The sequence below is a fragment of the Rhamphochromis longiceps genome, linkage group LG15, assembly GCF_057381845.1.
Source record: "Rhamphochromis longiceps isolate RC_006_pf linkage group LG15, R_longiceps_female_GT1.1, whole genome shotgun sequence".
In the NCBI taxonomy this organism is placed as follows: Eukaryota; Metazoa; Chordata; class Actinopteri; order Cichliformes; family Cichlidae; genus Rhamphochromis; species Rhamphochromis longiceps.
In genome coordinates, this window is record NC_140571.1 from 39583376 (window position 1) to 39609062 (window position 25687).

Here is a 25687-nt window from a genome sequence, read left to right on the forward strand (position 1 = left end):
ATCAGAGGAGACAGCTGCTCTCTCGCCTAAAAATTTTGATATAGAAAAGTCGGAAAGGTCACAGATTCCTCTCTGCAGCACTTGCAGTCTTTGAGCTCTGATCACTATTCAGCATCCTCACTGCCTACCGATGAGTCTTTCAACACCAGTGGACAGATACACGGCCTCACAAACACGTTTTGCAATGAGGGAAATCAAAATTAATCCCATAGGTTGAAAACAAACACTAAGCCACAAAACATTTTTGGATAGCTGACTGTCAAAGGTTTTGTGCATGAATATGTATGTTTAAATTCCACTGTAAAGGGGAATTCTTGTTCAGTAGTCAGTCTAAAAAAATATCCCCAGGACATAAATTTTCTGAGTGGTTAACGATTGCTTTATTGACTGATAATTATTAAGTTAAGCTTCATAGAGCGAAAAAAGATCTTGATGTGTGTCTTTAACAAGTTCAGTTCAATTCAGTTTTAATCATATAGTCCCAGTTCACCACCTCGAAGTGAAAACCATGCAATTAAAAAAAGAATGACCCCTTTTGAGTAAGCAATTGGTGACAGTGAAAAACTCCCTTTAAACAGGAAGAAACCTCCAGCAGAACCAGGGACTCAGGGATGGTCGGCCTTCTGCAATGCCTGGTTGGGGGTGAGGGGGGAAAGGAGAGAGCAGAGAGAGGACAAAAGGCAAACTATAGGAGAGCGACCCAGGGTTTAATCCAGCTGACATATTGTGCCATTACCATTCATGGAAACTAATACATGTCCTATAACTATGTCCTATGTCAAATACCAGGGGTCCCCAACCCCCTGGCCGTGGACTGTTACCGGTCCGTGAGTTGTTTGGTACTGGGCCGCGAGAGTTGAGGCTCAGGTTTTAAAATGTATAGTTTTCAGGGTTTATATCATTAACTCGGTTTCCCGGGTCTTTTCCCGTGTTGCAGTTGTGTGTCTTATTTTGAAAGAAATATTTATGCATAGCGACCAGAGAGCATTAAGGGGCGGAGCATTTCAGGAGGACGCTGCTACATAATTACACAGTGAATCTGCGTTTATTTTTATATTTACACAATACCACAGTTTTTGTCTTGGTCGTATCATTTATTTTGTTCTATTTATCTGAGACACCTCAAAGGCCAGTCCGTGGCGCAAAAAAGGTTGGGGACCGGTGTCCTATACTATTTTTATGCTTTATATTATTAAGCGAAAAATATTTTCCTTACATTTATTTTAAGCAAAACTCTCCCCTGCTCTACACTGTCCCCACACGTGCCCCACTATAAAGCACATTATAATACATTATCAAGTTTGCTCACTTTTGATATGAATGACTGTGTTGAAATGGATGTTGAGTCCCAACAATGTCGATTTTTAACTTGGTGGAAGACAATGATTCGTCTCTCCGAGCTATTGCAGTTGTCGTCATCAGGATTCTACCTAACACCATAACTTCACTCTTTGCCTAATATCCTGTGTATACAGTGCATAACTCTTTAGCTCCTATATTTACATACTTTTACAGCACTGTAATGAAAACTTAGCCCATCAATTGTACAACTATTGCCAGTTCTCTAATTTGCTGTAATGGCCGACATCATCGCTTTAAGTAACAGTATTCCAAGTAATAGCTGAGGGAACCATTTTTCTCCATAGCTCTGCCTACCTGTGCCGAGAGTGTGAATGGATGTAGTAAGTGGGCAATAATCAAATGTGTTTCTCTCTAATACGGGACGGCCGAGTTTGTCATGGTCATTTAACTTAATTGACTGGGGCAAATTATTTAGAGTAAATGAAATTATAAGGAGTGACACCTCCCTTTCTGCCCACAAAATTATGTTCCCCCTCTGCTACTCAAGTTTTGTTAGTTAGCTAAGCTGAGTTATTTCTGGCTATAAAAGCCCCATTCTTGTTTCAGTCGCCAGCTGTAGCGGCACATCTGAAAATGCTTAACTAAAACTCTATCTGCTGGACATATGCACACACAAACACACAGCTCACCACGTACACAAATCTGCCGTGTTTGCACATTTCTTCTGTCACGTACAAAACAGCCTGATACAAATCGGCACACAAAGCAGATTGCCGAACAGAACCTCGCTGTCCAAGACAGACAGACACGCAGACAGACAGGCAGACAGCGTGCATTTGTTTCCCAGTCTTCGCCGAGCTCCATAGCTGCCGCTGCCAAGTTGAAACAGATGATTTTGAAAGCCATAAATGAACTGTCAGTAAACAATGCCGATGGAAGGAGTTTTAGAGCGTGGATTAAAAGTGTGTGTGTTTGAAGGTGGGGATGCTACTGGAATAAAAAGAAGGCCAAAATACAATTTTAATACCTTTCAATTTAGGTTTCTTCACCTACTGCACTGACATTTCAGCAGCTTTTTACCAATCACTACGGTTAGGAGTTCATTTGATTAGCAGCGATGCTGCTTGTTATTAATGCAAGAGGAATATGACAGTTTTATAAATGGTCTTGCTGTTCCTTTACAAAAGGATGACAATACAACAGAAAAAGCTATTGTTCAGAGTCCAGCTTCCTTTGTGTGAAGAGCTGACTTGTTTATTTCAAAGAATACGACGGCTTTTGTAGAAAGGATTTCACACCTGCAATTACACTATTCTAATTTCCAAGGTCACTTGAACAAAAGGAAGCTATTCAAAAAAGGGTGTCAATTAGGTGGCGAGGAGAGGCTCGTCTCTCTCCAGCCCTTCTTTGTGATTTGATTTACTATGACAAGTTTATTTTCTTTAATCTGATGAGATTTAATCTGCAAAGACAAGTTTATTTTTATATAGAAATCACAGCGGCTCTAATTAGCCCACTTAATGACGAGATCTTGTGCTTTAGCATTTGTTTAAGCGCTTCTGGAGTGATATTGAGTTTTCCACATTCTCTGTTTGCCTGGTATTGCACTTGCTAGCAGCCGCTTCGAAGCTTTAACTAACAGTTAAATCGGTAACCAGAGTAAAAATAACATTTCTGCTTCAAGGCCAGGGTCTTTCACCTCTGTTGTTACAGTATGCAGTTAACACCTGAGATTTTTCAGAAAAGCAAGTCATTCCAAATGTGAAAGGTTCAAAGAAATAGTATATCAATCGTAGGCTGTGAGTGATATTTCTCAATCTCCTTCACTTTGGCGAATCTTGTTTCATTCATTGCTTGAGAAAGAAATGAAGATACAGCTCAGCACGTTTAAATCAAAGCAAATCGTAACAATAACAGCAATCACAGATTCAACACACCGACATCAAACGCGCAGCGCTGCGTGACGGACAGGTGCGTGCAAGGCTGACATATGTTTTGTAACCTCAGATTTTTTTTTGATTTGATTCTACTTGTAAAAACTGCGATAACTGAACTCCTCAACCAACTGTTGTTGTAGGAGTTGTAGTGCAAGTTTAGCCATTGTTTCCAATGTTTGTAACACTACTCCTTCAGCCGATTATTGCAGCCCACAAACCTGCGAGTAGCTGCTGCAGTCCGAAGAAGTGTATTTCACATGTTGAAAGCTTTCCTCCTGCTTCATAGCAGACCACGTCATTGTCCACTGCCAAACTGCCTGTTTGAATTACACCGACTCTGCTTCTTGTTTCAGTCAATTTGTAGAATATCATGCACAGTTACGCCACATTAATTTTTGTGACTGACGGGATGAATTCAATATTAAAATAGGCTCACATATTACACTGGAAAGCTTTATTGACTTTTAATGTTTTCCTTTAAAAAAATCTACACATTGCCTCTCCTCTCCTTCCTGTGTTATTTTTTCACACCTACATCACATAAAAAAGCTTAATCTGCCTTAAGATTTACCTTTCCAAAGCCATCCCACTGTTGGCTTACATTGAATCTAGGGCTTTATTTGCTCGATTTAGTAATGTGCATGTAGCATTGTAGAGAAGCATAGGGACTTTATTTTAGTGAGTTATAATAGCTTGTGTAGTGTGGAAAAGACTGTAACATATGCCTTTTGTTAGGCAGCATATAGCTTATATACTGAGATGTAAATCTGACGGTTGATAGGGCCATATATATTGTTACATAGGTGCCATAAGTGTGTGTGTACTGTTCCTGTCAGAACAGATACAACCTGCAACTAAAATAATTGGAGCCATTCATTAAGCCCAAACTGAAGCCAGATTGTGTCAGCTCCCTTGATCTGAATTTAGTCAGGAAAAAAAATCCACCCTCCCTCTCCGCTCATTCCACCGTCCAGCCGAGATCCAAGGACTTGCAATGAACCCAGTGTCGAGAGCCTAGCCTTAATTAGTGCATTGTTTCTGCGCGGCCCAGCATGCAACTCTCTCGGCAGAGAGCTTCATGGGAGTTTGTTCAAACTGTCACCTGGGGGCAACTTTACTTACTGCCGCACCACCTCCCCCCCTCCCTCCTCCACTCCACACAGACGCATTTCCATTCCTGCGTCTCTCTGCTCGCTGACAGATATACGTTCAGACAGACAGACGCATGGCGCTATCAAGGACTTCAATCTGCTTTTTCAGCAGCGAGGGAAAGCAAAGGGAGGGGAAAAAGGGAGGGAATCAATTCAGTTCTGATTATTTTAAGCTGCGTTCACACTGCTTAACTCATGCATAAGTCATTCGTAACTCCTAACTGCTGTTGTGTGTTTTTGAATTTCCGTCTGACCTCACAGATACAGCGCGAACACACACAAGTGTTTGAGTGCTCACAGCTGCTTATAACATCCTTCGGTGGAATATTTGCGATTTAGATTTTGATTAAACCGCAGCATTTCAAAAAGATACACTCAGGTTGGCTGGTTTTCTTTCTTTTCACCTCATTATCCTTAATTTAAACACACTTTTAGGCACTGACACGCCAGTGTTGCACAATGCTTTTGAGCAATACGTTGCAACCTTTCTTTCAAGCTCATTTGCATGTTGCATGTCTCTGCATCTCATCTTATAAAAGCAATTTCCTGTGTTTTATCCTATTCATACTGATTAGGAAATCTCAGCCCGTGATCGCATGCGAGTGAAGAACTGGGACAGTTTGAGCTTCATTGTGAATGTAACTTGAGATAAGAGCGGCACTCATCTGGGCTTTCCAAAAAATCAGGAGGAAGGCCCAAAGACACAGAGCCACTCACACTGTGTCAATTGCTCTTTAGCTCTCAAGTGAGAGGCATCGACCTTTTTCAATTTTCACAAGGAAAGAAACTGGCTGAACATCTCGAATGCGCGTCACAGGCAGAGCCGGACTAAGCGATCTCAAGAGACTCAACCGTTAAGGCAGAAAGGGTTCTTTTGTTTCCGTAAACCAGTAATTACGCTGGAGACTGAAGGATTTCCGCTGCTGTTTGATCTCGCTAAATTGATATAATTTTCCTCCACAGGAAAAAGTGAATACGCTCAGATGTACAGTAGAATGAAGCCGATATTGATGACATTTAAGATTATGCATGCCTAATTACACCCATGAATGCCTTAATGGCATGCACAGCACCAAGCATCACTCTGTTAACTGTACCACTTAAGACAAACTGCTGTGCACAGATCACAGATAGAGATTACTACTTAAGACGTGTCAAAAGTTGGTCAGGACTGGTTTCCTGGCTGCGTCACTAAACAGTGTTTGATAAAGCTGGAAAACGTTGCTCTCCAAAATGCTCCCCCCTTTATCCGTGCCAACAGGGGGAGCTGCAGCATTTCTAATTGCATTGCTTACCGAGAGAAAGAGTGACAGAGAGGATAAGATGGGGAGCCCTTCGGCAAGTTGCTGTATACTTGAAACTGTTTTTATTGAGAATGATTTCTAAGTAAAAGGAAATGTGGCTGTAAATACTCCCTTTTATTAGAAGGCCTATTTTTTCCTGGATGAAGGGTTGCTTGATGATGATGATGATGTGTGTGTGTGTATATATATATATATATATATATTTGAAAACCCACTCAGAATAATTATCATGTTTTATATAGGCAGAGGTGGGGTCTGAAACTCGAGCCTATCAAAAAGATATTTTAAAAGTTTCCACATCATTCAGCTTTCAGCTTTTCTTCTCTGTGTGCTGGCAGGATATATGGGCCGAAACTGGACCGCATAAAACGGGCTTGATTAAATTAAATGAGATGTGGCTCACTCATTTATTACAACTTGATCACATTAATGGCACTGGACAGTTAAATTCTTAATCTCTCATCTTTTACATTATTAATGGGACCCATGGATCATCAAATCAATTAGTGATGATAACGATAACATTGTAAAATGATGGCTTTTGATCAATTACAGCGTGGAGTGTGCAGATTAATGTAATTAGTTAATGGTCAAAGGGGCTGGATGGGAATCTGCCGACGGGTAACAAAAGGGGGACAAAACCGACCGTTAACAACACTAACGGTCAGTTTTTTTCATGGATTAGACTACAAAACTTTTCTCAGTGAAGATGATTGATTTTTTTTTTTTAACTCTAGGACTATTCTTGATCCATCTCTGTAAAACGTGCTTAAAGTCTCTCTTTGGTCACAGCATGCCGATATAACAGCGTCAGTGTGCTTTGCGTTGATTGTCCAAGTCTCTGGAGAATCAGGAAGGACGGGGACATTGTTTTAAAAACCATTCCCTCATTTGGTGTAAATTCCATAACATGTGATTCACATGCTTAACGTCTAAACCATCCAGTGACCCACCTTCCTTCCTGCCTTTTAAATGGACACAAAAGGTGAAAATTAAATATAGTGGTTCTTATTTTTTTTCCTACAGTTATAAAGTTTTGTATTCATATGTTATATTATCTTTTATTGTTTTATCTTTGATTATACTTTAAATATTGGTCTGTACTTACTAGTACTTGCATGTTTAAAAGGTGTTTTACAAATCCGTTTTATTATATGGTGTGTATGTTTGGTTGTTTTTTAAATTTATCATTATAAAAGTGTTCAAAAATGGTAGAATATTGACATGAGTAATATTTAACTCTGCTGCTCATATATAAAAAAAACATATTAATAAATAAAACATTTTCAATTAGACTGTTTGGTCGATGTTAAACCCAGAAAGACACCAGATTAAACTGAAGCCCAGGAATCCATGTATTGTATCTTGTCCACATGCACTAAATAACCTACATGTGTCGATATTGTCGGGTAAATATAGTACCTGAGCCCTGGGCAAAAACACCTTTCTCACTTCCTGGCTGTGTAGGAAAGAAGTAGGTGAGAAGTGGCACGAAGAAGGAGATAACAGAGACAACAGAGCAAACCAGAGCTGAAGGGCACATGACAGGGATTTGTTTGAAAGTAGAACATTTTTGTTGTTGGAAGCCAAGCTATTTTAAACGTAAAGGAGGAATCTTGAGAGAACTCATTCAGCTACAAGAGAGGTGTTTGTGGTGGTGAAGGTCTTCTGTGTATCTGACCAGCCAGACAATGTGCTGCCTCTGAGACCGGCTTTGTTTTCAGCTATCAAGTTGTCTGACTTTTATTGAAACGTTGGATTGGACGACTATATAAAAATAAGAATTGACTGTTTTCCCCCCTCCAAGTTTAAAAAAACCAACTTTTTTTTTATACTTTATACATTATAACATATTATGTCAGTCCTATCGACACACTTTGATTTTTTTATACCTTTAATATGCTTCGAAAATGAATCTGAAAAAGCTTTCAAAAGCAAAAGAAAAAAAGCAAAAGTAGTAAATTGAACTTTGAACTTATTTCTGACATAACAAGCATGTAATCACACAAAAATAATGGGTTAACACACTCTGATGAAACTTGTATGGAAGAATCCCTCACTAACAGTATGAAAAATATATGTAGCGACTTACTGAAATTGACATTTTGTCTACTTCTTCTTCTCCTCCTCCTCCTTCTTCTAAGTACAAACACATGTTCTGCCTACGTCTCACGATGGTACTTGCAGTGGGGCTTTCCTCTGCCTCAATCTCTCTCTCTCTCAGTCTCACAGTTCTATTCCCTCCAGTGCCACAATCTCTCACCTCACCACTAGACCTGTATCATAAATCTTTCCCACCAGTCTCCCCCCACACACATCCTCTGCTGACCATTTTTACCTCCCCTACCACTCACTGCCGGCAAAAGCCCTATTAACCCCTTGCTAGGTTCTATATTGTTGTTGAATAATTGAAGGTGCCTCCAACCGCAGTGAAAAGGCACTTGAATAATAAATAAGATAGGGTGCCTTTTAATGGTGGGAGAACCCTGTGAATAATTAAGTAGGCAAATCTGTAGTAAAGAAAACACCTGTTGCGTAGAAAAAGATCTCCTGGAGCAGTGCTGCTTTTTATGGATTCCTAAATCTATACAGTGTGGGGCTTTCCATTAACTTCTCCTACCTGGGGGAAATAAGGATGTTTTAGAAGCACAGCAGTAAATTTGTTTCCAGTCACAATCATTGCTTCATTTATAACAAGTTTTGCATCATATTTGTATAAATCTAAGCTTATTAGCTTGGAAATAGATGTTATACATGCATAAATTTGTGAACATTGTCTGGCAACCTGCCCAGTGTTTACCGTGCAGGGTTAACTAAAGGTGTAGTATCTTCACTAACTCTGTGCAATAAGTGCTTCTAATTTTCATTCAGGATAACATTTCTAATTTGGAGTGGGCTGCGACCCATTTGAATATGATCATCTTTTAAGTGGCACGCTGTTTAGTGCACTCATCGAACTCACCGATGATTGAAGTTTCAGCGTGGTCTGTTATGGTCCACTCTGCCGGGAGCATGATTACAGATTGGGCTGTTCAAGTGGCTTCATATTAGCCAGTCGGTTTCAGCATGCAGAACATTTAATGCACGTTCCTGAATTTCTTGCCTATTTATAATATTGAAACCCCTACCATTATGAAAGCTCTTAAATCTCCAATAACGATTTCATAATCGGACCAGTTGAAACAAGCTGTTAACACAACACTGACAGTTTGCTGTGTTATTTTCGTCAACCAGTAATTTTCATCATAGTTTTCGACAATAACTTTTTCCCCCCAGTCAAGACGATGATAAAAATGATCATGACAAGATTAAAATTTTCTGCAGAGACGAGAGCCAATCAGAAGTCAGTGTAAAAAGTTTGGAAAATGAGTTTGGAAGTCATCCAATCAGAAGTAATCTCCTTGTGCAGTAAGGTTTGAAGATTTGTCCCTGGAATAAGTACAACTGTTAGGTTTTCTTTTTTTGGTGGGGGGTCCCATACTTCTGTGTCTTATGAAAACGCAACAAAAGACACACGGACACATTTCCCATGATGAAAATAAGACAGTGTGTAAACCATGCAGGGCAACTCTCAAAACAAACTTTTATACTTTATATTTTAGTCAAGTGATGGACTAACACCAAATGATGTTTAGTCAAGGCTACAACTAAAACTAAACCCAACTTTGGTGTCAACATTTACACTGTTTTTCAGAGCTTTTCTTTGTAAACATTTGCTTCCTTTGGACCAAAAATGAGAGTGGTGATAGTGAACCAGCACGTTAAAGTTGCAGGTCCCACAACTGATAAATAAAGAGAAACTTGCTTTAAAAAAGAAGAAAAAGTGGCCGCTTATATATATATTTTAGCTTAATTTCCCCATCTTTTTGGCTATAGCTGTAATTTTCTTTTTTAAGTTTAGAAAGCAAAAGAAAAGCGTGTCAAGAGCACAGCGCTCCTGTCTATACAAGCTGACAAAGATAATCGCGGCAGTATGGAGGACGGATAAGAAAATAAATGTTTGGAGCAGCTTTGTCGTTGTATCCCCTGTGGTGCAGCAGAGAGCACATCTCAGTCTGGGGTCACAGCCACCACTGAGAGCACACCTGGCAGAAGAGATACAGTCATTTCTCCACCAGAGAATCGAGGTGTGTGTGTGTGTGTGAGAAAGAGAGAGAGAGGGGGAAAGAGCTGGAGGGAGAGATAGTGACACAGAAACAGAAGAAGTTGCGTGTCATTGGTGGAAGGAGACAGAAAAGACAAAAGAGTGGAGGCGATAGTGTGCGTGTACTTGTATTACTCATGGTGTGGTGACATATTTATTTACATAGTCATTCTGTGGGAACTCGACTCCCTCGTTTATACAAAAGAAAGTCCCTATAAGGTAAATAATTACATTTCAAGGTGAATACTTCTGTTTAAGGTTAACTCTGGGTTAAGATTAAGTTTATCATAGGTAAAGGATTTATCTCCAAGAAATGAGAAAATGTGTAATGTCCATCTGAAGTGATGAAAACATGTATACAGAGATGGTCAATGTGTCGCAAACACACTGTGGACAATCTGTGGTGTGCGATCTTGATGCCAGAGGAAAAATACAGGTTCTGTTTTAAAAACTAAATAAATGGTGTAAATAACGCCATCCAAATTTGACCCACTACAGGGATTTCACTATGAAACCTCTTCTTTCCTCCACAACCCTGTCTCCTTAACAAAAACTACCCACCCACACCTACCCACTGGAAAGCAAGAATAAGAGCAATAAATGGCAAAGATACATGTAATCCTGGAGAACTCTTTTTCACTCAAATTCTAAATAAAAATGGTGTTTATGGGAATGTAGTTTTAAAGGCAGGACTGACCCCGTGCACGACCACCGTGTGATGGGCTTTTCCTCAATGTTTGGCCTCATAAACAGGAAATAAATTATAAATGAATTGTGCGTTTTCTTCTCTCCTTTTGATCTAATTTAAAGTCAAGCTGCAGCATCTCCTCTGACTCAAACTGTGCCAGGCAAGGAGGCAGCAGTGGAGATAAGGAACCCCAGCTTTTTAGACTTCTCTGAATATGAAGCAATCAGCTTAAGTTAGGAAGTTAGGATAATATAACAAGTACATCAAATATAACGTGTTAATATGCTTTAAAAAAAGAAGAAAGCTGTGCAAAAGTCTTGAGTCACCCTCATTTCTCTATATTTTGCTTGTAAGGAGACTTTCTTGTAAATTTTTAAAGCATTCTTGAGCAATACAGTTTCTCTTTGGACATTGGCTATTTGACCTGTGAGTCATTCGTGCATAATAGACACGCTGCTCAACCGCCGCTTTGCCTCTTCAAAGAAATGGTCATGCATGCCGAACTTGCAGTAAGTTGCAGTACGCTGCAGTACCAACAGAGGGAGATATTTTATTTCAACATGAATTTGGTCACGTGAAAGCGTTTAAACAGTCATTATTAACACATTTACATATAAATGCATATTAGCCACCTAGCTTAATTGTTTCTGACGATTAAGATCCTAGAATGTACTTCATACCTTCCATTTTCACTATCCCCTTCTTGGCTTTTTAATATATTATCTCCCTCTGCTGGTACTGCAACTTCTGCAACTTTTTGCACACTTTGTGCGCAAAGTGGACTGGCGTGTCTATTACACACTTTGCTGTGATATCGAGTTGTGCTGATGTAGCTCAATGATGAGTTTGGTGCTTTTGAATTTTCTAAAATAACTAAAATAATAATTTGCAACAACTTTGAGCTACGCACAAACTATCCTTTGGCATTGGCGCTGTGATGTAAAAAAGACATGACAGTATTAGTTGTCCATTGGAGTGCTTCCACTCCAAGAGTGCAAACATCCACATTACCAGGCAAATGGAGGTGTAAGTCAAAGCACTTTCATCCAGTAGGCCACAGTTTTTGTTCCCCTGCTTGCACACAGTCTGTATGCAGACAAACTTAGCTACAGGCTTAAATAGAAGTCACCCCCATCTCACTGTCTGACACTGTAACCTGCAGGCACTGAATCCACAGTGCAGCAAGGGAAGACAGAGGAAATGCCATAAACATTAAGCCTACTCTTGCAGGCAGAGATATGAATCATCGCTTCCGGTCAGAAGGTGATAATGACGGCAGAACAGCTCCAACAGACCTCCTGTGTCTTCCATTGCTGTTGTTGTTAACATTTCCAGAGAATCTTGCTCCCTTGACTGGTGGGATTGTTTGTTTTGCACCAATCCTGGAATGTTATTCTCAGCTCAGTTTGTTTATCATCGTTTTTCAATGCACATCTCCAGTTACACAGAATAGCATCACCTTCAATTGCTGCTTCCCTGATGGAGATGTAAGCAATTGACAGCTGAACTGAATCATTTAAATTGCAACATCTGATTTGTTGATTTGAATCTCCACCCTCTCTAACTGGTTGATTTTTGTCATGTGCAGTGACATTGCTTTGATTCTGATTATGAAGTAAAGGAACAAAACCCTAGTCAATAATAATAATAATAATAATGGATTGTATTTATATAGCGCTTTTCTAGGCACCCAAAGTGCTTTACAATTCCACTATTCATTCACTCTCACATTCACATACAATCTGATCCATAATATTTCCTTGTTGTTGTTGTTTTTTCCATACACTGAACTAATGAATGATGAGTGAGAGAGGCAGAAAAACTCTTCTGAAAATGTTCTTTCTAACTTGCCACCGAGCCAACCACACTGTAGAGGCATCATTTTACTACCAAATGTTAGAAAATATCATTTTCTCTCAAACATTATCTTCTTGAAAGGAAACAGTCTTTGACTTTTTCTTCTGTAGGCCTTTGAGTGAGATGAGTGCCATCTAACTGACCCATAGAGACCAATTACAATTAGATTTTTGGAGTTAATTAGAAACAACCTCTTTTTTTAAAATCTCACATACACTCGCACACACACACACACACACACACACACACACACACACACACACACACACACACACACACACACACACACACACACACACACACACAACAAACCCCCCTCAGATCTGTAGAGCAACTTTTTGGGGAACTTGTGATTTTCAGAGCACTTTGATAACAGCTGTAGGTCTGACTTCATTAACTATTTCTCATGAGCGTTGCAAAATTTCACATAGATTTCACTGTCTGCTTCACTGACACAGGTATAAATGTAGTTGTCTTAATCATGCTTTGTATCTGTTTTTCCAGATGTTCTTTTATTAGCATCTGTACAAAGGACGTTTTCTGCATGTGAGCCTCAGTTTGGCAATGGTACACAAAGATTTACACTTGATGGGCAGAAAAGAGCACTAAAGGATGTGGGAAGAACTTAACAATGCAAATGTATACATAAGATAAAAAACATTAAGACCAGTGGCTAACTAACATTATTACTCTGCTACATAAGCAACTGATAGCTGACAAGCTGCTTCGAGAACTTCATCTAGTTTATCAATTTCAATCTCTTGTTCTCTCAACATGTTTTCACAAGCTCTACCTTCAGAGAAATGGTTGGACACAACTATTGGGATTTGCCTGAAATGAATTTAAACACACTTCATTCTGTTTAAAACTATTTATCCATCTGTCTATCAGAGTGTCTGGCTGTTTGTTATTTTAACTATGGACACACAGGAGAGTAATACATGCTTTTATTTCATGGGAAGCTAAGCTAATTGGCTCGCACTCCTTTCTGTCTACTTTGACCTCTTAGCCAACTCAAAGGATAAAATGTATTATTTACAACAGGGTAACACATAAAGGCTATATATACAGGCTTTCTGAAAGTATTCTTTCTTTATGGTTTCCTTATTTTAAAATGTCACAAGGTACAACAATTTCTGTGTTCAAAAAATAGTTTAGCATTCTTGCCAACGCTCCTCTGGCTAAATCAGGAAACACTTAACCATAGCTGTTGGACACAGTCGACATCACTTTGAGACAAAGTGCGAGAGGACCTGGATCAGCACCTTGTTGCACTCCAGTGCCACAAGCTCTGGTGACAGGTCAGGCGTCACAGATGTCACAGGACATCTTAATGGAAGAATAAATAATTAATAAAGAGATATTCCTGAGGCTCTGAATGGTCCTCTTGTCTGCAAATCTGAATTTACGTTGACAGTAGAACACAGTGGCAAAGTTAAAGAGGGACTAGATAGAAGGTGACACCTTGGCATTTAATCCCTTTTAGCTAGCTGCTAATTGAGTGACTAATGTCCCTCATTTAAAATCAAAGCAGAAAACTCTCCAATTTTATAATGTCTGTACCTACCATCACATGTCATGCAAATGTCACTGGCTTCAATTCATTTCCCCCCCCCCCATAATTTATAATAGTACTGAGGGAGATATAAAAAAATGTGATATCAGTGGTGTGACTGATTCTATCTACCAGGAATTTTGCGCAGACATTACAGGAAACTGAGAAACCTGTCAAGGTTTCTAAGCAGTGCCAATGTGAGCCTGACAGCTAGGCTGGGGTTGGCGAGGCATGCCGATTATCTATGTGACCTGCATTGTTTCAGCCACAGCCTTGTACTGTTTTGTAGCCTGTTTGGCATCTTCACACTTGTTCTCATTCATAATGAATACCGACGGGGGTGCAATATTAATAAGGCTCAGTGCCTAGGGCGCTGGGTTTATTTAAGGATTCAGATTAAGAGGACAATGGAGGTGACAGAATCTCTGCATATACATCTAATGTTTTCATTCAGGTATCTTATTTATAATTCAGATAAAATGTCACAAGTTTGATACCCTAACTACCGATGCTTTATTAATTAGTCCTGGGCAAATGAGAAAACAGCTACTCACCTTCACTTCTCAAACATTTGGATGTTCAAACAATGATTACAATTTTTTTTTCCAATCAAAACCTTCATATGGCACTAAGAATATTACTTGTTTCCATAGTAACATTTGTTATCAAAGTGCTTCTCATGCTGAACAAAGTATATGGAGGGAAACAATTTATACATTTCAGGACAAATACTATGTTCCACTGCTGTGCGGCTGAGTGACTGAGTGATGAATTTGAACCTGCACAAAAAGTCACTGGCTGTTATCACGTACAGTTCAAAGGAGCCTTGAAGGGCTGATCAGAAACATTTTCTGCCTTCCAGGCTTGTATTTTCTCAGCCCCATGTGAAGAGGTAATATTTTACTATGGGGCAATCCATCCATCCATCATTCAAAACAAATCTCAATATATTTCTGCAACTGTGGGAAGATGAAGTAACCCCTTTAACATGGTCATATTGCAGTGTCATTCAGTCAACTTATCTTTGAATAAATATCTAAACATACATGGAACAACAAGTGAATAAAAGTTAGTAGTAGTAGCAGTGGTCTTGGATGAACTGTTAACCAATATTGCATGATTGGATCATATAACTAATGGTTAGTTATAATAGTGTTTGACGTGGACTACATTGGCTATATGACTCATTCTTAAAAATTGCTGGTGGTTTAGGGTTGCTTACATTGGTCAAGAGCTGTTGTAGAGTCAGTCACTGTGTGCATTGTAGGCACCAGCAGAAGAATTCACGAATGCGATACATCATTGTGTATGTTTCGTGTGCACTTCTAAATTCTATACTTTTCAACTGCACATTTGTTTGAAGACAGAAGGACGATCATAAGATTTCAGGCTCAGCTAACAGATGTCTCACAGAGTCATGCAGACAATGAACAAATATAGACTACAATTCAGAAGTAATGCCTTCAACCAAGTGTATTAAATTTAGTTGTGCGTTGTCACAACCGTCCATTCAATGTTGTCCTCAAAAGACTTTCTAGAGTCCTCTTACAGCAATCAGGATATTTCTGCAAAGTCACGGGTAATTTCAAGGTTAAGTTTCAAGTCCATTAATAGAAATCAGAAAAATCTATTTGTACAATATATTGATTTTTTTTCTTTTTACCCCAAACCTCGATAAAATCATACTGACATATAAGCTAAGGGACTTGTTCTTGATATCTCTGATATCTGTTTCAACTGGGTTTAAAAACTAAAATCAATGTATTTTGTCCCCTAAAATCTCCCTTCTCTGTCACTTTTTAGTATGCTAAGAAAACTGTGGACTTGAGATGCTTCAGACTCCATCTTTAAGGGAACTTGAAGGTCACACCATTCATCAAAGACTGATGAATATCCTCAAGGATGCTGACACCAGAGATTGGTCATTTAAACATCTCAGACATCAAGAAGGATCTACTGCGATTAACAGAGTGGCTCGAATGCTCTTGGAAAGTACATTTTCCCAGGGCTAAAAGAACAACCATTTAATGTTTACAAATTCATCTAAAGAAGATCTAAAGAAAACTATCCTCTGATTCCCCTGAGCTCTTTCAAAGCGGATCTTTGATCCACCATCTCTTTCCCAGCAGATCGATTGCAGTTGAAGAGTTCATTATCCAGGACAAATACATATGCTTCTCTGCCACATCTTCGGCCGTTCTTCTCATCCCCTTTTTGCTCTGTCTTTTAATTGGCCTTCAGTCATCAGTCATCTTGGCTGCACTTGTTCTTTTACTCGCTCTGTCGTTCCAGTCTAATGACACAAAGGCTAATTTTACACCCGCCAGTCGTTTCGTTTAATTACTGACTGTCCAGACTCCTCTAGCTCAATCAATAACAACCATACCAAAATGAGGAGATGCTTTGTCCATGGGGCATTTGATTTGGAAGAGGAAAGAAGATTCTTTATATCTTTGCACAAATGTAGTTAATAGAGGGAAGATAAAGGTAGCTAAATGGTTATCAAGGATATTTGTCATGTCTTTAACATATCGCACATGCTAAAAGTTATCTGCGCTTCAAGGTTTAACTCTGCAACACTGGTAAACTTTGACAGTGTAGAATCACGTTAAATCATTTATAATCCACCAGTGGGATGAGATTGTTTCACTCGTTCACATGTACTATAATCGGCTTCTGATTCACAAAGTCTTGTGAATGAAAATGCTTATGCCAATGGGTGACTGACTTGCTATTCATAATGTCACCTTTTCAGAAACTACTCTACACATCAAAGTGTGTTGGAAGTACAATCATCAAACCACGGCGGTTTTCTACAGTGAAGATTTCAAACATGCTTTCACACCCAGTCTGATTTGTTTGGTCTCACCACAGAGGGGAAAAAAGACACTATTGCTTTGTGTCACATTCATACTCATACGCAAGATCAGGACTAACAGGCTACTCATCCACTTTCGGTTACTGTTATCTGGTATCATAGCCTTGTACTCACAGGGGGAAATCTAATTTCAGAGACAATAAGTCATACAGCAGTTAATGCCTCTTGGATTTTTATTATCTGGCAGTTACAGAGAGCTCACTAAGAAGGATTTGATTACAAGCATAATGAACATACTCAAGACTGCGAGTGGACCTCATATGTCAGAGTATTGCACCATAATATTATCACAGATAGTTAGCCTCCTTATTATGGAGGAATTTAGTGGAATCAACTAATCTCACATTGTCCAAATGTAAGATTTTTATTAATTTTACCTTTCTATTTTTTCTATTCTGTATAAGTCTAGAAATTCAGTTCTTTAATCACATGACTTTAAGGGAAATCATTAAAATAAGGTTTCTACAGAAACATCAACCTGTTTTAAAACAGGAGCAACTTTTGTAATGCTAACAGTCTGATACCAATATCAGTGCTGGTATGAATCCTGCCCACCTCTAGCAAACAGAATAACTGACATTTGACATCAACTGTGTAAGTAGTCACTGTGATTCTTTAAAACAAGAGCACCCATCAAGCAAGCGCTTTCTTATATGATGAGAAAGTGAAAGAAGGTTTAATATCTAAATAGGTGTAGAGTTATTTATTTTTGAACTTTTACTATTTTAGCAAACACCAGCACTGGAATTTACTCTCTGTGTGCAAGTTTACATCCTCATCAAGCCTGAGGGTTTACTTATTGGAACCCACTGGAGACAACCAATCAGCAGAGTCATTTGAAGACGCTCAGTTATTGGGGACCAATGGGAGATGACGGGCCGAGCGGAGCTAGGAACTGATGGTGGAACTGAGTGGCTGTGGCAGTGCTAATGGTAAGTGAGAGGTAATTAGGTAGAAAAGGCTTGTGTGCGGCTCTCCATCCGGTGAACAGAACGAGGAGCCGGCCTCCCACTGCCTCATTTATCATCATCTGCTTAGCAGGCGGCTCAGAGGCAGGACAAACAGAACAAACCCCCTCCATCTTTTTCTGTCTCTCCATCTCTTGTTGCTTCTTATCTTCTGTCCTTTTCATCCTATGGACGGCATTTCTTTCGCTTTCTGCATCTAATCTACTTTTCTGTATTCACTTTCATCTCTGCTTCCTCTTTTTTGTTGTTTTCTGTCTTTGTCTTAGCCACCTGTCACATTTGCACTTCATTTTTTGCCTGCTGCTTATGCTGTCTTTCACATATTATGTTCCATTCTACTGTTCTTGCTCTATTTACTGCTTTTCCTTTCACTTTCACGTCAACATACTGTGCTCCATCCATTGTTATTTTGTCTTGCTCCATCTATTTATTCAATATGCTTTGCTTTGCCTTTACTGCTTTGGCACTTTCCACTTCTACTTTGCAATTTCCATCTTCTATTTTCCATCTTTCCTCCCATCACATCCCTGTGACCTTGGATGTTTTTCATTTTTCCTCTTTCTCCCCCAATTTCTCTTCATTCTTGTCACTGATGTTCTTTTCTGTTTGTATTTTTTTGCTTGTTTACCAACTAGGTCTAATCTATTGTCCTTCAACTCCCTCTTCCATTTGCCTCTTTTTGTAAACGGCTCAGAGAATCTCTGAAATGTTTGATAAATTATCTGTCCTGAGGAAAAACATCGTGGATGACGGAAAACATTTGGTTGTTAATTAATGTGGCAAATGACATGGGCATGTATGGCTGCCAGTGGAACTGGGCCACTAGTGTATATTGATGTTGTGACTGCTGAAAGAAGCAGCAGGATGAATTGTGAGGTGAACAGCTGCGCTCGGATACAGCTAAATACTGCAAAATTGTGCAAGCGGATAATAAACCAAAGCATGCTGCAAAAGCAAGTTCTTGAGGTAAAGAAATGGGATATTCTTCAATGACCAAGTCCGTCACCTGATCTCAGCCCAACAGAGCTTGCTTTTCAGTTATTAAATTGAGAAATGAATGCAGAAAGACCCACAAACAAAGTGCAGCTGAAGGTTGGTGCTTGTTTGTGGACCAGAGGTTGAAGGTGGGTGGATTAAAGACCTGGCAGGGGATCTTGAGGAAGGAAACACAACATTTTTTGATGTGCATGAGTTCCCAGACCTCAGGCTATTATTAAAAAAGTATTTAAAAAGAGCTTTTATGTTTAAATTTATGTTAGCTTGTCCCATTAATTTTGGACCTCTCAAAACAAGAGACCGTGTATAACAATGGCTTACACAGTCCATGCAAATTGTTGTAAAACCCCCCAGAATTAAACCTGAAAGTCTGCATGTCAACCACATATTGACTGTTTAAATTACAGTCCACCATGGTGGTGTGTAAAACTGCAAAAACTGTCCCAAACGTTATGGATGGTAGTGTATATTGATGTCTGATTGGTGTTTGGAAAGCAGTGCTGCGAGCCTGTTTAAAAGGAAGCACTTTCCATCCACACCAACTGGCACAGGGCACTTAGACTTAACAAACTGTCTTTAATCAAGTTTAAGCTGATCATTCAGGGCTGCTGGTAGCTTTACTGCTTTGAGGAATGCGCAACTGGTATGATTGAATGGCAAAATTTCAGTCTACATCAGATGAGGTCATCGTTTCCCTCACAGATGTGTGATGGATGGGAAACTGAATGGTCATTTTTCGTAGAACTCAGCAAAAAAAGGAGCCACTCTTCACAGAGTGGCTCAAATTCATTAACAGTCACGTCTCTTTGTTGTGTGCAGCTGTCAGTAATTAATGACTTCACTTGTTCTACAAGTGTAACAACATGTCAAGACCCTGGCAGCGATACAGACAGCAACGCAGCCAATATCGATAATTGGCTGCAACAGGTGACAGAGAAGAATGGACCTAAACAAGGAAAAAAAATATACAAGTACAAGAAGTACAAGCCATGAATATAACTCCAGGGTGTGACATGCAAACAGACCTAATTTGTAGCAGAAAGTAATTTGTATCACTCCTGACTGGCGGCAGTTGTTGGAGAAACAGGGAACAGATACACTCAGGTACCCTAATTTATCACCTCAACACTCACTTCCTGCCTGCCTGTGTCACTCGGATATCTCATAGTGCCCTTGTTTCTACTATGAGACTGCAACATGTGGCTAAAATACTGGCTTATATACCAAAAAAATTTAACATTTAATCAGTTAAGTAGTTTTTAAGTAATATAATTTGTGTTAATCAATACATATGCTGTTAGCAGCCTGCGCAGCAATTTTATATTAAAACTAAAAAGCTTTTCATGAGTTCATTCAATAGACTTTTGGCTGTCTGCCTCTCTTTTAACACGCTTTTATCTTCGACGGTCCTGCCCTGCTGATCTCTGATTCCACCCACATGCAAGGATGTTTTCTGTTCAGCACATTAGCTTCTGTCTGAATGTTGGCTAAAGCCATCCCTCCAGACTTTCCCCTCGTTGCCACGATGGAGGGCCGCACTCAGCATCGATTAAAGCCGCGGCTGGGTTAAGGCCTCTGACAGGTCACCTCTATGGTTGTCACCTCCCACGTGCGGGAGCAGAATGATGAGATAAAAATACTCCCTCGATGTTGACATTTCAAATTGCAACACCATGTGCCTATCAGATTAAGATACTGTGATATTGGATGTGCGTGTAATAACTGTCCACTTGTCCACTGACCCCTGAAGCCCGGCGATGGTGAAGTTTGGAGTTGAAATCCATCAAAGGAATAACTCCACCAAAAGAGAAAGCGATGGATTTCAAACACTGGATTTAAAGCACATGGCTACTCGTAATACAATACAATGCGAGCGTACCATAGATCAAAGCCAGTAATGCTCCTCTCTTAGTGTTACATAAACCCACATTTGCTACACTTATAGAACTCAAATACCTCCTCATGTTACATTTTTTTTGTTACAGCTCCGACTTTTACATTTTTTTTCTCTCAGTTGACTATATTTTGCTCCACGTGTATAATTTTCACTCAAGAAAAAATATTATGCTCAAAATACTGACCTCATGTAATTTAATTCAATATAAATTTACCATGTAATGTTGCTACAGTACAAAAAACATTGTAAAATGCTTACATGAAATTGACTCGACTGGTGTATATGCTATACATCAGGTTGTACCAATCACATCTTCCTTAATAGCTAATTTTTTTTTTTCTTTGCTTCGTGTTTGTTGAGGGTGAAGCTTCCCGTTTTTTATCGTAGGCAACATTTTGACTGTGGTGCTTTTACTTACACTACCTTTAAATCGCTCTAGTAGCTTTGCCTCCATAATAGATCTTAATGCTTGTTTTTTTTCTTGACAGTGTTATTAAGTGCCTCACTTGTGAGTCCCAGTGGTAAACAAAGCTGAACAATTTACATCCAATAAATGTGTGTGTGGAAAAACAAAACCCCCAAACCAGCGGTGCTCTGAACAAGCTGTGGAAGCAACCCTCGCTCGCACCAAGTCGCCATCTATTTGTCTTTCTGAACGTGGAGCTTTGACAAGAACCACAAAGAGTAAATTTATCAAATTGCTGCATGTCAAATTCTATTTGTCTGACAGGACCTCTCTTGTGCGCACTTATCAGCCGCCCTATCGCAGCCTAATAGCTACTGTAAATTTGCTCATATCAGATGGTAGGCATTCATTTGGAAAATGGCTGTCTTAATCTATATTTTATCAACTGGAGTGAACATATTAATAGTAGATACTCTTATTAAGCCTTAAGGCTCATCGAAATTCCTGATGTGAAACTCGTGGCGAGGGACTCAAATGATCCACAGAAAGTTATTTTCTCAGATTGATTTCACTACGCTGTCTTTTGTCTCCACTTTGACCTGCAAAGTACAGTAACTGTATTCATATGGCGTGTGTGCTATTTTCATGCTTCCCCTTGCAGCATTCACTCAAACAAATAAATAAAGCAATCAGGTTGCAGAAAGCTTATAAAACATACTCTCCTGCATGTTTGGCGTAAGCACAGATGGCTCTCAGATCACGGTCTTAAGGTACTGTCTGTCTGGATCCAAGAACACCAATCTGCTCCAGTCTGCCTGAAACTGATACAGTCAATGAGGACAGGGGCTTCATAGCTGCATTATAATGCTGAAGAAGTTTTTCTTTATCTGCCGGATCTCCTTAACCTGAGAACGATCCCACACTTAATTGTCAGTCAGATTGCTTCAATATCATAGAGGATCTTTTCCAGAGAACATGTGCAGAAAGGCAGAGAACCAATAAAAGAGACAGATAAGCTACAGAGAGCTGTGATACAGTCTGCCAAGGAGCTGAAGATGAATTACAGTCAAATGCAGATAAAATTAGTCCTTCTTTAACTGAAACAATACAGATTTGGATGACTTTGCAGACAAACTTCTTGGTAAAGTCCAGTTTATCATTTCACTGCTCTTTTTTTCCCTGTTCCTGCCTTTGCCTGGTACTTATCTACAGTCACACCGCTCTCCCATCTCAAGTACTTATCTCCTGTGCCAGTGTGTGTCATGCATCCATAACCCTGTCGAAGATAGGACATTACATGGCCAGATTTTGCCATTTACTCAAGATCTCACACTTGGATGATTCCTGCAGGCAGCCATCTTAGCATCAAAGTGTTTGGTCTCCAAGCCATTTGATCCAGTCCCAGCAGTGTGTTTGCCCAGTTTTGTTTGTGCAGCCGCATGTCACCTTTCCTCCTACTGCAGAGATTTAGGATGATATGGCATTCCAAACAGGGCAGCAGATATGCTGAGATTGCCCAGAAAGTCAACCATATTACATGCAATAGCATCTGATAAGAAACCAATGGAAAGCCTCTCAACAAGAAACTTGCTTACACTCTGTCCTTCTTCTTTTGCACTTATTTTCTCTTTGGTTAAGACACCTGATAATATTGAAAACAAGCAAACTTCAGCACTTTGCATGATGAGCCAATAAAATTGTGCAGTCATTAATGTTACCTGCTTTTTTAGGCAATATTAATGAGTGGGCCAGCAGATCCTAAAATGTTTAAGAGGTACACTCTTGGGGAAAAACACTCTTTTTTCCCTTTATAACTCAATGAAAAGAGAAGAGAAGAAAAGAGAAAATAGATCTTCACAAGTAAAAAGAATATCATAAAAGCAATTTTGTTAAATGTAATCCTGAGCACAATAGAGACCAACCATTCGGATGCAGTAGCTGTGCTCTATCTGATAGTGGCCCTGCAGGGATGGGGAAGGATATATCAGGGTGGGACATGGTGCGAATACTTGCTTCCTCCACACCCATTTGGGAAGATAAGGAAGTGATGACACTCACAGGGTAACAAAGGATAGAGAAAAGGAAATTGGAAAAGGGAGGGGGAGCATGCTGTAGATCAAAATATCTTTGATGTACTTCCTTGAGGTATTGCTGTGTGGTTTTCTTGAAATGTGATACTGACGCTAAGCTGGAAATCGGGTGGCATCGGATTTCATAAGCACTTTGTTTCTGTTTTTATTCAATCACAGTTACTACCTACCCTCGTTTCCCCCCTTTTGTTTTTCCTCTAACTCATTCAAGCACATGCTTACGCCTCTAATGTTCCAAGAAGAAACACAGTCCTCTACTGGATTAATTAAGGGGTAAATGACTTGCTCAAGGGCACCTCAATTAGTTGTATGGGAACAGGAAAGCATGAGTCATATACGACTGCAATTTTGCAGTGGCTCTGTGGTTTCGACCTGAAAGACTATCTTTACCAACCTGATAAAATAAAAGATAAAAAGATATTTTTTCATGACCACAGTAAAGTTATGAATTAGAATAGAGTCCACCAGCACAAGTGAAAAGGGCTCAGAAGAGGTTTTGAAAGTGTTGAGCAAGGCATTACTTTAATTGCATCACAGCAAAAGCAATGGAAGTGAAAAGTTTGGCACACACCTTAAATTAGTTTTTTTTTTTACAATGGCTTCTTTGCAAAGTTCCATCTCTTGTTTTCTTAGTCTCTGGAGGTAATAGACCTGTCGCTGCAGTAATAATGATGAATCTCCTCTGTCTGCCCGGCACAGGCTGAGAGAGGTCCCCAAAATATGGATGTAAGCGGCTGAGCCAGTGGAACTGGGGTTAAATGGTGGTGGAGAGAATGCAAAGATTACGACCATGCTTTGGGGTAATAAATCAAAGGAATACGTGCCACCGGAAACACACCGTCACCGTTTAGCATGAGATTCCAGCCAATTATTTGTGACTCGTTCTGGCAGCGTTTAAACTGGATAAACATTAAATTACAAGCAGATCACATTCTGCAGGCTCCACTTCTAACACTCTCTGTCCAAAGTCATCATGGAAGGGACGTTCAAGTGGTACAAATCACACCTCTTCCCTTTTCTCTGTCCTGATGGCACAACACTTAATTACGCCCCTGCCATTTTAATACCTTCTGGGTAATGCACTTGATAGTGCAATCATTCCTTCTTGACAACATCACCATTCATTTAGGCTTTTTATTAAAACTCATGAATTGTTTTTCCTTGGGGAAGTGTCCCATCCTCAACCACCAGTCCAAAGCAAGTTTTTCGCTTGGTCGTGACTGTAAATTCACTCCCTCCATGGTGCGGTGAAGTGTCACAACAGCTGGTAATTTATGTCTGTAAAACAAACGATTTACCTTTCAATTGCCAAACTGTGTGGGTAATTTTCTCAGTAATCAAGTCAGAGAAAGAAGGCAGGCAGTAAAGGTTAAAGAAAAGGGTTTGAGACTATTAAAGCATATATTTATTGTCCTTCTGTTACCTAATGGCATTTGCTAAAACTATATAGATTCATTTACTTCAAATATCATAAACCAATGTTTTTGCTTCAAGGTTGCAGGTTCATCTTGTATTGAATGTGTTCATTCAATACAAGATGAACCATTGTCAATAGCTCCCCCTGTTAAATCCAGAACTCATCACATATAAGGTCTTGAAAAATCCGTCCCCACCTCATCTTACAGATATCTATGGGCTTACTTGTGGTTCCTGTGACATTTAAAAGTAGAATGGAAGGCAGAGCCTTCAGCTTCCAGGCCCTTATTTTGTGGAACTAGTTCACAGTTTTGATTCTGGAGACACACATCCTCTTTATTTTTAAGACGTTTAAGACTTTTCTTTTTGCTAAAACATATGGGGGTTGGATCAGGTGACCCTGAATCCTCCCTTTGTTATGCTACAATAGGCTTCACTCACCTATTTTCAATATCGCTGTGTTCATACACCACTTTGCATTTAATCAAATGTTATTATTAATCTCTGCCTCACTTTTACAGCATGCCTTTGTCCAGTTTTCATCCACTCATTTCACAGGTTTCTTCCTGTTAATAGGCAGTTTTTTCTTCCCACTTTCACCAAAGTGCTTGCTTATAGGGTGCCATCTGATTGTTGGGGTTTTCTCTGCTTTCTTTGTATCATGGTAGAGTCTTCGCTTTACAAAAGTGAACTGAAGTGAGTGTACGTGGACATTTTCTTTTACCAAACCTACTGAAATTCCCTGCAGATGTTCCTAAGATTTTGGATTTAAAAGTGAAAGAAAAACACGACTTTAGCGTTACCTTCATGTTTAACATCAAACAGAATCTGTTTGCGCTTCAGTTATGCCGCATCTGAAGCAATACCTCCAAGAATTTGAATGGTAACACGTGCTCGAACACAGGAGAGCCTATAACCTTCATTACAGACAGATGGGAAAGTCTGAAATGTGATGGTCTGCAACTTGTGTCATGGAAGTTCAGAATCAGCTCAAAACAAAAGGGTCACATTTGAAGAAAACAGTCACTTGCAGTATTTAAAATATCTTTATTTTAATTTGGGATTCATGGGTAAAATTGAATAGTCTAGTCTGAGTGT